Here is a 10,863-nt window from a genome sequence, read left to right on the forward strand (position 1 = left end):
CGGAACCTGAGGATTCCTCTCCACTGCTGACATGGATCTTGGGGTACTTCTGGAGTCTCCCCAGGGGAGTCAGTCCTCGTCTCGAATGCGGGCATGCACTTGCGCTTTCCACCAGAGCGGCAGCAGCAGTGTCACGCATTCCGCCGCGTGGATCAAAGGATCTTTGGTTTTCCCTCGAGTCTTTCCCACGAAGCTTTCCCACGAGGCTTTCCCACAGGGCTGTCCCACGTGCACACGTGGTGGGAGTCGATCCTCGGCTTGAACATAAAGGCAGTTCAGGGAAAACAGGTTCCTCTGGAATGGACTGACACATCTGGGGGTCTCTTGGAATGGTGGCACGACCCTGGAGTTCCTCTCGCCTTTCCTGTGGAGAGCGCCTCCTCTTGAGATGCGACGGGAACGCCGGGAATTCTTTCCCTACGAAACAGGGAAAGGATCCCTCATCTCGAGCTAGGAGGCGGAAACGGGGCTCCCCTGGATGTGTGCGGGACCCACGTTCTTCCTCTCGAGTGGAGACGGGTATGTCGGGGAACTTCTTGAGTTGCAGCATGGGTGTGAAGGACCCTTTGGAAGTTCCAGTGGTTAGACGTGATTAGCCTCGAGAAGCCTCAGCAGAAATGGGCCTCATCTCGCCTGGAGGGCAAAACCTCCTGGATTTTCTCGAGTTGCGGCAGGTGCTCTCGACTTACGACGGGGACCTCAGGGACCCGCTCTGGTGGCCTCAGGAAAGGCCAGTCCCCATGCGAGTTCCTCGGGGGCCTCTGGGGTTTCCTCTCCCGTCGATGCCTGGGCCTAATCCTTGTGTGGAGTCGGGGTCGGAACGTGAGGATTCCTCTCCAGTGCTGACATGGATCTTGGGGTACTTCTGGAGTCTCCCGAGGGGAGTCAGTCTTCGTCTCGAATGCGGGCATGCACTTGCGCTTTCCTCCAGAGCGGTAGCAGCAGTGTCACGCAGTCCGCCGCGTGGATCAAAGGATCTTTGGTTTTCCCTCGAGTCTTTTCCACGAGGCTTTCCCACGAGGCTTTCCCACAGGGCTGTCCCACGTGCACACGTGGTGGGAGTCGATCCTGGGATTGAACGTCAAGGCAGTGCAGGGAAAACAGGTTCCTCTGGAATGGACTGACACATCTGGGGGACTCTTGGAATGGTGGCACGACCCTGGAGTTCCTCTCGCCTTTCCTGTGGAGAGCGCCTCCTCTTGAGATGCGACGGGAACGCCGGGAATTCTTTCCCTACGAAACAGGGAAAGGATCCCTCATCTCGAGCTAGGAGTCGGAAACGGAGCTCCCCTGGATGTGGGTGGGACACCACGTGCTTCCTCTCGAGTGGAGACGGGTATGTCGGGGAACTTCTTGAGTTGCAGCAATGGTGTGAAGGACCCTTTGGAAGTTCCAGTGGTTAGATGTGATTGGCCTCGAGAAGCCTCATCGGAAATGGGCCTCATCTCGCCTGGAGGGCAAAACCTCCTGGATTTTCTCGAGTTGCGGCAGGTGCTCTCGACTTACGACGGGGACCTCAGGGAACCGCTCTGGTGGCCTCAGGAAAGGCCAGTCCCCATGCGAGTTCCTCGGGGGCCTCTCGGGATTCCTCTCCCGTCGATGCCGGGGCCTAAGACCTTGTGTGGAGTCGGGGCCGGAACCTGAGGATTCCTCTCCAGTGCTGACATGGATCTTGGGGTACTTCTGGAGCCTCCCCAGGGGAGTCAGTCCTCGTCTCGAATGCGGGCATGCACTTGCGCTTTCCTCCAGACCGGTAGCAGCAGTGTCACGCATTCCGCCGCGTGGATCAAAGGATCTATGGTTTTCCCTCGAGTCTTTCCCACGAGGCTTTCCCACGAGGCTTTCCCACAGGGCTGTCCCACGTGCACACGTGGTGGGAGTCGATCCTCGGCTTGAACGTCAAGGCAGTTCAGGGAAAACAGGTTCCTCTGGAATGGACTGACACATCTGGGGGTCTCTTGGAATGGTGGCACAACCCTGGAGTTCCTCTCGCCATTCCTGTGGAGAGCGCCTCCTCTTGAGATGCGACGGGAACGCCGGGAATTCTTTCCCTACGAAACAGGGAAAGGATCCCTCATCTCGAGCTAGGAGGCGGAAACGGGGCTCCCCTGGATGTGTGCGGGACCCACGTTCTTCCTCTCGAGTGGAGACGGGTATGTCGGGGAACTTCTTGAGTTGCAGCATGGGTGTGAAGTACCCTTTGGAAGTTCCAGTGGTTAGACGTGATTAGCCTCGAGAAGCCTCAGCAGAAATGGGCCTCATCTCGCCTGGAGGGCAAAACCTCCTGGATTTTCTCGAGTTGCGGCAGGTGCTCTCGACTTACGACGGGGACCTCAGGGACCCGCTCTGGTGGCCTCAGGAAAGGCCAGTCCCCATGCGAGTTCCTCGGGGGTCTCTGGGGTTTCCTCTCCCGTCGATGCCGGGGCCTAAGTCCTTGTGTGGAGTCGGGGTCGGAACGTGAGGATTCCTCTCCAGTGCTGACATGGATCTTGGGGTACTTCAGGAGTCTCCCCAGGGGAGTCAGTCTTCGTCTCGAATGCGGGCATGCACTTGCGCTTTCCTCCAGAGCGGTAGCAGCAGTGTCACGCAGTCCGCCGCGTGGATCAAAGGATCTATGGTTTTCCCTCGAGTCTTTTCCACGAGGCTTTCCCACGAGGCTTTCCCACAGGGCTGTCCCACGTGCACACGTGGTGGGAGTCGATCCTTGGATTGAACGTCAAGGTAGTGCAGGGAAAACAGGTTCCTCTGGAATGGACTGACACATCTGGGGGACTCTTGGAATGGTGGCACGACCCTGGAGTTCCTCTCGCCTTTCCTGTGGAGAGCGCCTCCTCTTGAGATGCGACGGGAACGATGGGAATTCTTTCCCTAAGAAACAGGGAAAGGATCCCTCATCTCGAGCTAGGAGTCGGAAACGGAGCTCCCCTGGATGTGGGCGGGACACCACGTGCTTCCTCTCGAGTGGAGACGGGTATGTCGGGGAACTTATTGAGTTGCAGCAATGGTGTGAAGGACCCTTTGGAAGTTCCAGTGGTTAGATGTGATTGGCCTCGAGAAGCCTCATCGGAAATGGGCCTCATCTCGCCTGGAGGGCAAAACCTCCTGGATTTTCTCGAGTTGCGGCAGGTGCTCTCGACTTACGACGGGGACCTCAGGGACCCGCTCTGGTGGCCTCAGGAAAGGCCAGTCCCCATGCGAGTTCCTCGGGGGCCTCTCGGGATTCCTCTCCCGTCGATGCCGGGGCCTAAGACCTTGTGTGGAGTCGGGGCCGGAACCTGAGGATTCCTCTCCAGTGCTGACATGGATCTTGGGGTACTTCTGGAGTCTCCCCAGGGGAGTCAGTCCTCGTCTCGAATGCGGGCATGCACTTGCGCTTTCCTCCAGAGCGGTAGCAGCAGTGTCACGCAGTCCGCTGCGTGGATCAAAGGATCTATGGTTTTCCCTCGAGTCTTTCCCACGAGGCTTTCCCACGAGGCTTTCCCACAGGGCTGTCCCACGTGCACACGTGGTGGGTGTCGATCCTCGGCTTGAATGTCAAGGCAGTGCAGGGAAAACAGGTTCCTCTGGAATGGACTGACACATCTGGGCGACTCTTGGAATGGTGGCACGACCCTGGAGTTCCTCTCCCCTTTCCTGTGGAGAGCGCCTCCTCTTGAGATGCGACGGGAACGCCGGGAATTCTTTCCCTACGAAACAGGGAAAGGATCTCTCATCTCGAGCTAGGAGGCGGAAACGGGGCTCCCCTGGATGTGTGCGGGACCCACGTGCTTCCTCTCGAGTGGAGACGGGTATGTCGGGGACCTTCTTGAGTTGCAGCAAGGGTGTGAAGGACCCTTTGGAAGTTCCAGTGGTTAGATGTGATTGGCCTCGAGAAGCCTCAGCGGAAATGGGCCTCATCTCGCCTGGAGGGCAAAACCTCCTGGATTTATTCGAGTTGCGGCAGGTGCTCTCGACTTACGACGGGGACCTCATGGACCCGCTCTGGTGGCCTCAGGAAAGGCCAGTCCAAATGCGAGTTCCTCGGGGGCCTCTCGGGATTCCTCTCCCGTCGATGCCGGGGCCTAAGACCTTGTGTGGAGTCGGGGCCGGAACCTGAGGATTCCTCTCCAGTGCTGACATGGATCTTGGGGTATTTCTGGAGTCTCCCCACGGGAGTCAGTCCTCGTCTCGAATGCGGGCATGCACTTGCGCTTTCCTCCAGAGCGGTTGCAGCAGTGTCACGCAGTCCGCCGCGTGGATCAAAGGATCTATGGTTTTCCCTCGAGTCTTTCCCACGAGGCTTTCCCACGAGGCTTTCCCACAGGGCTGTCCCACGTGCACACGTGGTGGGAGTCGATCCTCGGCTTGAATGTCAAGGCAGTGCAGGGAAAACAGGTTCCTCTGGAATGGACTGACACATCTGGGCGACTCTTGGAATGGTGGCACGACCCTTCAGTTCCTCTCGCCTTTCCTGTGGAGAGCGCCTCCTCTTGAGATGCGACGGGAACGCCGGGAATTCTTTCCCTACGAAACAGGGAAAGGATCCCTCATCTCGAGCTAGGAGTCGGAAACGGAGCTCCCCTGGATGTGGGCGGGACACCACGTGCTTCCTCTCGAGTGGAGACGGGTATGTCGGGGAACTTCTTGAGTTGCAGCAATGGTGTGAAGGACCCTTTGGAAGTTCCAGTGGTTAGATGTGATTGGTCTCGAGAAGCCTCATCGGAAATGGGCCTCATCTCGCCTGGAGGGCAAAACCTCCTGGATTTTCTCGAGTTGCGGCAGGTGCTCTCGACTTACGACGGGGACCTCAGGGACCCGCTCTGGTGGCCGCAGGAAAGGCCAGTCCCCATGCAAGTTCCTCGGGGGCCTCTCGGGATTCCTCTCCCGTCGATGCCGGGGCCTAAGACCTTGTGTGGAGTCGGGGCCGGAACCTGAGGATTCCTCTCCAGTGCTGACATGGATCTTGGGGTACTTCTGGAGTCTCCCCAGGGGAGTCAGTCCTCGTCTCGAATGCGGGCATGCACTTGCGCTTTCCTCCAGAGCGGTAGCAGCAGTGTCACGCAGTCCGCTGCGTGGATCAAAGGATCTATGGTTTTCCCTCGAGTCTTTCCCACGAGGCTTTCCCACGAGGCTTTCCCACAGGGCTGTCCCACGTGCACACGTGGTGGGTGTCGATCCTCGGCTTGAATGTCAAGGCAGTGCAGGGAAAACAGGTTCCTCTGGAATGGACTGACACATCTGGGCGACTCTTGGAATGGTGGCACGACCCTGGAGTTCCTCTCCCCTTTCCTGTGGAGAGCGCCTCCTCTTGAGATGCGACGGGAACGCCGGGAATTCTTTCCCTACGAAACAGGGAAAGGATCTCTCATCTCGAGCTAGGAGGCGGAAACGGGGCTCCCCTGGATGTGTGCGGGACCCACGTGCTTCCTCTCGAGTGGAGACGGGTATGTCGGGGACCTTCTTGAGTTGCAGCAAGGGTGTGAAGGACCCTTTGGAAGTTCCAGTGGTTAGATGTGATTGGCCTCGAGAAGCCTCAGCGGAAATGGGCCTCATCTCGCCTGGAGGGCAAAACCTCCTGGATTTATTCGAGTTGCGGCAGGTGCTCTCGACTTACGACGGGGACCTCATGGACCCGCTCTGGTGGCCTCAGGAAAGGCCAGTCCAAATGCGAGTTCCTCGGGGGCCTCTCGGGATTCCTCTCCCGTCGATGCCGGGGCCTAAGACCTTGTGTGGAGTCGGGGCCGGAACCTGAGGATTCCTCTCCAGTGCTGACATGGATCTTGGGGTATTTCTGGAGTCTCCCCACGGGAGTCAGTCCTCGTGTCGAATGCGGGCATGCACTTGCGCTTTCCTCCAGAGCGGTTGCAGCAGTGTCACGCAGTCCGCCGCGTGGATCAAAGGATCTATGGTTTTCCCTCGAGTCTTTCCCACGAGGCTTTCCCACGAGGCTTTCCCACAGGGCTGTCCCACGTGCACACGTGGTGGGAGTCGATCCTCGGCTTGAATGTCAAGGCAGTGCAGGGAAAACAGGTTCCTCTGGAATGGACTGACACATCTGGGCGACTCTTGGAATGGTGGCACGACCTTTCAGTTCCTCTCGCCTTTCCTGTGGAGAGCGCCTCCTCTTGAGATGCGACGGGAACGCCGGGAATTCTTTCCCTACGAAACAGGGAAAGGATCCCTCATCTCGAGCTAGGAGGCGGAAACGGGGCTCCCCTGGATGTGTGCGGGACCCACGTTCTTCCTCTCGAGTGGAGACGGGTATGTCGGGGAACTTCTTGAGTTGCAGCATGGGTGTGAAGGACCCTTTGGAAGTTCCAGTGGTTAGACGTGATTAGCCTCGAGAAGCCTCAGCAGAAATGGGCCTCATCTCGCCTGGAGGGCAAAACCTCCTGGATTTTCTCGAGTTGCGGCAGGTGCTCTCGACTTATGACGGGGACCTCAGGGACCCGCTCTGGTGGCCTCAGGAAAGGCCAGTCCCCATGCGAGTTCCTCGGGGGCCTCTGGGGTTTCCTCTCCCGTCGATGCCGGGGCCTAAGTCCTTGTGTGGAGTCGGGGTCGGAACGTGAGGATTCCTCTCCAGTGCTGACATGGATCTTGGGGTACTTCTGGAGTCTCCCCAGGGGAGTCAGTCTTCGTCTCGAATGCGGGCATGCACTTGCGCTTTCCTCCAGAGCGGTAGCAGCAGTGTCACGCAGTCCGCCGCGTGGATCAAAGGATCTTTGGTTTTCCCTCGAGTCTTTTCCACGAGGCTTTCCCACGAGGCTTTCCCACAGGGCTGTCCCACGTGCACACGTGGTGGGAGTCGATCCTGGAATTGAACGTCAAGGCAGTGCAGGGAAAACAGGTTCCTCTGGAATGGACTGACACATCTGGGGGACTCTTGGAATGGTGGCACGACCCTGGAGTTCCTCTCGCCTTTCCTGTGGAGAGCGCCTCCTCTTGAGATGCGACGGGAACGCCGGGAATTCTTTCCCTACGAAACAGGGAAAGGATCCCTCATCTCGAGCTAGGAGTCGGAAACGGAGCTCCCCTGGATGTGGGTGGGACACCACGTGCTTCCTCTCGAGTGGAGACGGGTATGTCGGGGAACTTCTTGAGTTGCAGCAATGGTGTGAAGGACCCTTTGGAAGTTCCAGTGGTTAGATGTGATTGGCCTCGAGAAGCCTCATCGGAAATGGGCCTCATCTCGCCTGGAGGGCAAAACCTCCTGGATTTTCTCGAGTTGCGGCAGGTGCTCTCGACTTACGACGGGGACCTCAGGGAACCGCTCTGGTGGCCTCAGGAAAGGCCAGTCCCCATGCGAGTTCCTCGGGGGCCTCTCGGGATTCCTCTCCCGTCGATGCCGGGGCCTAAGACCTTGTGTGGAGTCGGGGCCGGAACCTGAGGATTCCTCTCCAGTGCTGACATGGATCTTGGGGTACTTCTGGAGCCTCCCCAGGGGAGTCAGTCCTCGTCTCGAATGCGGGCATGCACTTGCGCTTTCCTCCAGACCGGTAGCAGCAGTGTCACGCATTCCGCCGCGTGGATCAAAGGATCTATGGTTTTCCCTCGAGTCTTTCCCACGAGGCTTTCCCACGAGGCTTTCCCACAGGGCTGTCCCACGTGCACACGTGGTGGGAGTCGATCCTCGGCTTGAACGTCAAGGCAGTTCAGGGAAAACAGGTTCCTCTGGAATGGACTGACACATCTGGGGGTCTCTTGGAATGGTGGCACAACCCTGGAGTTCCTCTCGCCATTCCTGTGGAGAGCGCCTCCTCTTGAGATGCGACGGGAACGCCGGGAATTCTTTCCCTACGAAACAGGGAAAGGATCCCTCATCTCGAGCTAGGAGGCGGAAACGGGGCTCCCCTGGATGTGTGCGGGACCCACGTTCTTCCTCTCGAGTGGAGACGGGTATGTCGGGGAACTTCTTGAGTTGCAGCATGGGTGTGAAGTACCCTTTGGAAGTTCCAGTGGTTAGACGTGATTAGTCTCGAGAAGCCTCAGCAGAAATGGGCCTCATCTCGCCTGGAGGGCAAAACCTCCTGGATTTTCTCGAGTTGCGGCAGGTGCTCTCGACTTACGACGGGGACCTCAGGGACCCGCTCTGGTGGCCTCAGGAAAGGCCAGTCCCCATGCGAGTTCCTCGGGGGTCTCTGGGGTTTCCTCTCCCGTCGATGCCGGGGCCTAAGTCCTTGTGTGGAGTCGGGGTCGGAACGTGAGGATTCCTCTCCAGTGCTGACATGGATCTTGGGGTACTTCAGGAGTCTCCCCAGGGGAGTCAGTCTTCGTCTCGAATGCGGGCATGCACTTGCGCTTTCCTCCAGAGCGGTAGCAGCAGTGTCACGCAGTCCGCCGCGTGGATCAAAGGATCTATGGTTTTCCCTCGAGTCTTTTCCACGAGGCTTTCCCACGAGGCTTTCCCACAGGGCTGTCCCACGTGCACACGTGGTGGGAGTCGATCCTTGGATTGAACGTCAAGGTAGTGCAGGGAAAACAGGTTCCTCTGGAATGGACTGACACATCTGGGGGACTCTTGGAATGGTGGCACGACCCTGGAGTTCCTCTCGCCTTTCCTGTGGAGAGCGCCTCCTCTTGAGATGCGACGGGAACGATGGGAATTCTTTCCCTAAGAAACAGGGAAAGGATCCCTCATCTCGAGCTAGGAGTCGGAAACGGAGCTCCCCTGGATGTGGGCGGGACACCACGTGCTTCCTCTCGAGTGGAGACGGGTATGTCGGGGAACTTATTGAGTTGCAGCAATGGTGTGAAGGACCCTTTGGAAGTTCCAGTGGTTAGATGTGATTGGCCTCGAGAAGCCTCATCGGAAATGGGCCTCATCTCGCCTGGAGGGCAAAACCTCCTGGATTTTCTCGAGTTGCGGCAGGTGCTCTCGACTTACGACGGGGACCTCAGGGACCCGCTCTGGTGGCCTCAGGAAAGGCCAGTCCCCATGCGAGTTCCTCGGGGGCCTCTCGGGATTCCTCTCCCGTCGATGCCGGGGCCTAAGACCTTGTGTGGAGTCGGGGCCGGAACCTGAGGATTCCTCTCCAGTGCTGACATGGATCTTGGGGTACTTCTGGAGTCTCCCCAGGGGAGTCAGTCCTCGTCTCGAATGCGGGCATGCACTTGCGCTTTCCTCCAGAGCGGTAGCAGCAGTGTCACGCAGTCCGCTGCGTGGATCAAAGGATCTATGGTTTTCCCTCGAGTCTTTCCCACGAGGCTTTCCCACGAGGCTTTCCCACAGGGCTGTCCCACGTGCACACGTGGTGGGTGTCGATCCTCGGCTTGAATGTCAAGGCAGTGCAGGGAAAACAGGTTCCTCTGGAATGGACTGACACATCTGGGCGACTCTTGGAATGGTGGCACGACCCTGGAGTTCCTCTCCCCTTTCCTGTGGAGAGCGCCTCCTCTTGAGATGCGACGGGAACGCCGGGAATTCTTTCCCTACGAAACAGGGAAAGGATCTCTCATCTCGAGCTAGGAGGCGGAAACGGGGCTCCCCTGGATGTGTGCGGGACCCACGTGCTTCCTCTCGAGTGGAGACGGGTATGTCGGGGACCTTCTTGAGTTGCAGCAAGGGTGTGAAGGACCCTTTGGAAGTTCCAGTGGTTAGATGTGATTGGCCTCGAGAAGCCTCAGCGGAAATGGGCCTCATCTCGCCTGGAGGGCAAAACCTCCTGGATTTATTCGAGTTGCGGCAGGTGCTCTCGACTTACGACGGGGACCTCATGGACCCGCTCTGGTGGCCTCAGGAAAGGCCAGTCCAAATGCGAGTTCCTCGGGGGCCTCTCGGGATTCCTCTCCCGTCGATGCCGGGGCCTAAGACCTTGTGTGGAGTCGGGGCCGGAACCTGAGGATTCCTCTCCAGTGCTGACATGGATCTTGGGGTATTTCTGGAGTCTCCCCACGGGAGTCAGTCCTCGTCTCGAATGCGGGCATGCACTTGCGCTTTCCTCCAGAGCGATTGCAGCAGTGTCACGCAGTCCGCCGCGTGGATCAAAGGATCTATGGTTTTCCCTCGAGTCTTTCCCACGAGGCTTTCCCACGAGGCTTTCCCACAGGGCTGTCCCACGTGCACACGTGGTGGGAGTCGATCCTCGGCTTGAATGTCAAGGCAGTGCAGGGAAAACAGGTTCCTCTGGAATGGACTGACACATCTGGGCGACTCTTGGAATGGTGGCACGACCCTTCAGTTCCTCTCGCCTTTCCTGTGGAGAGCGCCTCCTCTTGAGATGCGACGGGAACGCCGGGAATTCTTTCCCTACGAAACAGGGAAAGGATCCCTCATCTCGAGCTAGGAGTCGGAAACGGAGCTCCCCTGGATGTGGGCGGGACACCACGTGCTTCCTCTCGAGTGGAGACGGGTATGTCGGGGAACTTCTTGAGTTGCAGCAATGGTGTGAAGGACCCTTTGGAAGTTCCAGTGGTTAGATGTGATTGGTCTCGAGAAGCCTCATCGGAAATGGGCCTCATCTCGCCTGGAGGGCAAAACCTCCTGGATTTTCTCGAGTTGCGGCAGGTGCTCTCGACTTACGACGGGGACCTCAGGGACCCGCTCTGGTGGCCGCAGGAAAGGCCAGTCCCCATGCGAGTTCCTCGGGGGCCTCTCGGGATTCCTCTCCCGTCGATGCCGGGGCCTAAGACCTTGTGTGGAGTCGGGGCCGGAACCTGAGGATTCCTCTCCAGTGCTGACATGGATCTTGGGGTACTTCTGGAGTCTCCCCAGGGGAGTCAGTCCTCGTCTCGAATGCGGGCATGCACTTGCGCTTTCCTCCAGAGCGGTAGCAGCAGTGTCACGCAGTCCGCTGCGTGGATCAAAGGATCTATGGTTTTCCCTCGAGTCTTTCCCACGAGGCTTTCCCACGAGGCTTTCCCACAGGGCTGTCCCACGTGCACACG

Source organism: Ovis canadensis, chromosome 24 (assembly GCF_042477335.2).
Source record: "Ovis canadensis isolate MfBH-ARS-UI-01 breed Bighorn chromosome 24, ARS-UI_OviCan_v2, whole genome shotgun sequence".
Classification (NCBI taxonomy): domain Eukaryota; kingdom Metazoa; phylum Chordata; class Mammalia; order Artiodactyla; family Bovidae; genus Ovis; species Ovis canadensis.